The sequence below is a fragment of the Mastomys coucha genome, unplaced genomic scaffold (genome assembly GCF_008632895.1).
Source record: "Mastomys coucha isolate ucsf_1 unplaced genomic scaffold, UCSF_Mcou_1 pScaffold14, whole genome shotgun sequence".
Taxonomy (NCBI): Eukaryota; Metazoa; Chordata; class Mammalia; order Rodentia; family Muridae; genus Mastomys; species Mastomys coucha.
In genome coordinates, this window is record NW_022196896.1 from 19,983,096 (window position 1) to 19,988,725 (window position 5,630).

Consider the following 5,630-nt stretch of genomic DNA (forward strand, 5'->3'; position numbering starts at 1 on the left):
CACTAGGGTGAAGGACAAAATTAAATTCAAATTTTCTACTTTTATGCTTAAAATACATTTATAGTCCCCATTCTTTTCAAATGACTATGATGACAATAATGACATGCAAATGTGGTGTGTTCTCAGGTGACAGCAGATGCTGGCAAAAATTTGGAAAAAGAGGAACACTCTCCATTGTTTTTGGGAGTGGAAAACTAGTACAACCAGTCTGGAAATCAATCTGGAAGATCCTCAGAAAATTGGAAATAGATCTAATTGAAAACTCAGTTGTACCACTCCTGGGCATATACCGAAAGATGCTCCACCATACCATAGGGGCATGTGTTCCACTACATTCAGAAAAGCCTTATTTGTGATAGTCAGAAGGTGAGAATAACCCAGAAGTTCCATAAAGAAAGAATGGATAGAGAAAACGTGGTTCAGTTACACAATAGAATTCTATTCAGCTATTAAGAATGAGGACATCCTGAATTTTGCAGGCAAATAGGTATAACTAGAAAATATCATCCTGAGTGAAGTAACTCAGACTCAAAAGTACATGCATGGTATGCATTCACATATAAGTGAATATTGACCAAAAAAGTACAGAATACCCAGGATACAATGCACAGAACTCAAGAAGTTTAACAGCCCAAAGGGTCCAAGTGAGGATACTTCAATCCTACTTGGGAGGGAGAAGAAATCAGAGGGCAGACAAAGGGAAGAAAATGGGTGTGAGAGTGAGAGAGAGAAGCAGGGGAAAGGGGGAACATGATTAGGTATTGGGGGTGGGGGACAGGAGTGAAGTCCTAAGGGCCAGTAGAATGAGTGGAAATATACAATGTCAGGAAATGGGAAGTGTGCTGACCCTCTAGAATGTACCAAAGACCTGGAAGGTGAAAGACTCTCAAGACTCAAAGGGAGGGACCTTGGATGAAAAGCCCAACAGTGAGTAGAGGGGACTTGTAGAATCCACCTGCAGTAGAGAGACAGGGCATAAAGAAGAGGGATGAGGTTGCCATTCCATAGTCGAAAACTGACCCAGAATTATTCCTGTCTAAAAGAACTGCAGGGAAAAAATGGAGAAAATACCGAGGGAAAGGAGTTCCAGTGACCAGTCTAAATTGGGACCCATCTCAAGGGGATGCTCCAAGGTCTGACAGTATTACTTATGCTATAAGGTAGTTACAGACAAGAGCCTAGCATGGCTGCCCTCTGAGAAATCCAACAAGCAGTTGACTGAGACAGAAGCAGATACTTATATACAACCAATGGTCTGAAGTCAGAGACCACTGTGGTGGAATTAGGGAAAGCGTGGAAGAAGTTGAGAAGGAGGATTACACCATAGGAAGACCAGCAGTCTCAACAATCCTGGACCCCTGAGATCTCTCAGACACTGAGCTACCAACCAGGCAGCATATTGTAGCTGGTAAAAGCCCCCCAACACATATACGGCAGAGAACTGCTTTGCCTGGCATCAATGAGAGAAGATGCATCTAACCCTTGAGAGACTTGAGGCTCCAGTGAGTGGGGAGACATGACAGGTTGTGGGAGGTGCATGGGAGGGTGTCGGGTGTAGAGACATAATCTTGGAGACAGGAGAGGGAGAATGGGAGAAGGAATTGTGGGAGGACAGAACTGTGGGAGGGTGAATAACAATTGGACTGTAAAACAAGGTTAAATATAACAATAAATGAAAGAAAGTGTTCCATGTATTAAAATCATGTAGGACTTCTTGTTTGGTCTCATTTTTTCTAATTATATATCTTGCTATTAATAATACTTTCTAGATTCTTATAGTTGCAGAAATTGAAATTATTTTTAATTCTAAATATATTTGTCAATATCAACATTTTTTGTAAATTATGAATTGTCCTAATTTCTACCAAGATTAAGAGATAAATGTCAGGAAGTGGTGGTGCATGCCTTTAATCCCAGCACTTGGGACGCAGAGGCAGGTTAATTTCTGAGTTCCAGGACAGCCAGGGCTACACATAGAAACCCTGTCTGGAAAAAATAAAAACACAAAAAACAGAAAGAAAAAAGAGAGAGATAAATGTAGAACAAAAATTTAAAATCATAGATCTTTTATCTGTTGAGCCATCCAACCAGACTTTAGTTATTGAAATTGTAAGGTTCTTCTGGTGTCCTCAACCTCATTGGCTCCTATAATCCTTCTTTTCTCCACTTCTTCTGTAGAGTTCTCTGAACTTTGCCTAATATTGGCTATGGTTCTCTGTATTTGCTCTCATCAGCTAATAAAGGAAGCTTCTCTGATGAGAACTGGGCTAAGCACTGATCTTATGTGTACAGAAGAGTACCCATAGGAATCATTTCCATGCCTTTTTTCTTTCCATTGTGTTTGGTTCTATTCTAGGTCTCTGTACTATTTAGCTTCTTGATCCCAGCCATGTAGGCACTGCAGGGCATGGGCTCCTCATGCTGTGGCCCTTGGGTTAAATCAGTCCCATAAGTTCTGTACCTCCTTTGCATCAGTATATTTTGCAGGTAGGGAACATTACAGGTCATAGATTCTTTGTCTAGATTGGTGCCCAAGTTTAACCTCATGGATGTTAGTCTGGTTCAAAAATATGGCTTGGTCAGACTCTACATCCTCCATGGATAGGGTCAATATCATAGGTTCCACGAAGTTTCTACTTCATTATGTGTCCACATGACATCTATTTTATTTATCTGTCTCTATATTCTCTTCATCCTTTCCTCTGTACCTTACCTTTTCCGTCCAGTTTCCATCCCCGGCTTTCTCCATTCTACTCTTGAAATCTATTCCATATCCCCTTCTCAGGGAGATTCATGCATTCCCCATAGACTTCACCCCTTTATCTAACTTCTCCCGATCTGTGAATTATAGTGCAACTATCCTTTACTGAACAGCTAATATCTACTTATAAGTGAGTATAGATCATGTTTGCCCACTGAATCAACTAATCAGAAATAATCTGGGCTCAAAGAGACAGATGTGGAAAACCCAGAGCCTAGATAGATCTGCACCAGGTCTGCTCTATGAATGCTCCAGTTCTTTATCTGCGAGACTTTGTTGGACTCCTAACAATGGAGGCAGGGTTGTCTTTGGCTCTTTTGGCTGCTTGTGGGTCCTACTTCCTCCTACTGTATTATCATGTCTTACCTGAAATGAAGGCATATGCCTAGTTTTATAGCAACTTGTTATGGGGAGTTTTGTTGACGTCACTAGGTGACTTGCTTTTTCTGAAAGGAAACAGGTGAGCAGAGAATCTGGGGGAGATTAATAGGGTATTGGGAGAAGAAGAGGGAGGTAAGGCTGGGATCAATATACATTGTATGAGAGAAGAATAAATAAAATGAATTTTAGTTTGGTGCATTTTAGGTTTACAGGACAATGTATGCTTTTCATCTTTAAAGAAATATAATTTCAGAATTTCTGAAGGCAGGTCTGACAAGGTTTAAAAAAAAAGTCACTTGCTGCCAAACCTAAGATCATGAGTTCTACCCTGGCAGCTGCATTCTAGATATAATTTACTGCCACATATTTTCTTCTCTACAATACATTGATAGCCTGCATTCTCTTACCTCCTCAAATAAGTAAATAAGGAATAGCCATTTAAAAATATTTTTATAGGTCAACAGCATAAAAATTAATTAACTATGTTTTCCTCATGGAAAATTTTAGAACTATAAACAATGATAAGACATACTTACACAATAGTTTCTTCTTTTCTTGTGTTGTCATTGAATTTCCCTCTTGCCTATATATAACAGGCAAAACTAGAATTCCAGTAATAATTTTCATTTTCTAATTGGTAAGGTTTTCAAAAACAGAAATCGTCTCTCAGACATAAAATATTTTTAAGTGAATAAAAGTTTGGAAATGAAACATTTTATGATAGTAGAAATGTCAAAATTTTGTACATATGCATTCACTTTTCAACACTCTCTCATTCACTCATGACTGGGGAAAAGAGAGCAATAAAACACCTGCCTCTGAATCTTAATGACCATCTCTGATGAATAGTCTCCTGCGACCACTGAGCTACCTAATAGGAGTACAGCCTTACTTACATATAGAAGCAAGTCAAGTCTCATCAAACTGACAACTGCTGGACATTTGCCACTTTACTCAGATATTCAGAACTGCTTTATGAGATTTTTGGCAGTATTCAACATAGTTATCCTTTAAGTTTAAGACTATTAAGGGAGATATCAATTCAGGAAAATAAAAATCAGACTTCCAAAGTGGTAAAATAATCAGACAAAAATTCACAAAAGCAGAGTTGACAGAAACAAAAAAACATCAGGCACAATGTTTGATATCACAAAGAATGATAATATTTTTAACTTCCTGATCTTCCACAAGTTCCAGACTATCTATTCCTACAAGCTCAAAGAAAAGCATGGACTACAATACAAAGTAGCCTTTGGGTATCATGTAATACTTAGTAGAATTAGATTTCCATTTGTGACTTCAAGGAAAATCTCTTTATTATTGCTATAGTGACAAACATCTAGATGTTTTCCAGGAAAATGTGAGTAGAAAAAAAAGTGGTTTTAAAAGTCCTTTCCGAACTTGGGTTCCTTCCGGTCTGTCTGGGCTGGGGTCCAGAGCAGACCTTGGGTGCAAGCTCTGCAACCAGTCCCACAACACCCAGAGGAAGCTCCACTCCAAGGTGCTCTGACACACCCAGGATCAGAGGTGAGAAGGAACCAACATCTGTCCCAACACTGGGAGTAACTGGGACTAGTGGGACTAGTGGGACTAGGCACACAGGAACTCTGCCAGCCCAGTGACTCGGGTTCCTTTCAGTCTCTCTGGGTTAGTGTTCTGAGCAGACATTGGGCACAAGCTCTGCAGTCAGTCCCACATCACACAGAGAAAGCCACACTCCCAGGTGATCTAACAAGCCCAGAATCACAGGATCCCAGAATCACAGGATCACAGAGACAGCTTGACTCTAAGGAGTTCTGACACAACCAGGATCACAGGTAGGTCAGGCTCCAGTCAGATTTAGCAAGGGCAGGTAGCACTAGAGTTAACCAGATCGTGGGAAGCAAGTGTAAGAAAATAAACAACACAAACCAAGGTCACTTGCCATCATCAGAACCCAATTCTCCCAACATAGCAAGTCCTGGACACACCATCACACCAGAAACGCAAGATTCAGATCTAAAAATCACTTATCATGATGATGATACAGGACCTTAAGAAAGACATGAATAGCATCCTCGAAGAAATACAGGAGAACACAGGTAAAGAACTAGAAGCTCTTAAAGAGGAAACACAAAAATCCCTGAGAGAACTACAGGAAAACACAATCAAACAGGTGAAGGAAATGAGCAAAACCATCTAGAATCTAAAAATGGAAATAGAAACAATAAAGAAATCAGAAAGAGAGACAACCTTGGAGATACAAAATCTAGGAAAGAAATCAGGAGCCATAGATGCAAGCATTACCAACAGAATGCAAGAGATAGAAGAGAGAATCTCAGGGGCAGAAGACACCTTAGAAAACATTGACATAACAGTCAAAGAAAATGCAAAAAGCCAAAAGCTCCTAACCCAAAACATCCCAGAAATCCAGGTTGCAATGTAAAACCAAACCAAAGGATAATAGGTATAGAAGAGTGTGAAGACTCCCAATGTAAAGGGCCAGTAA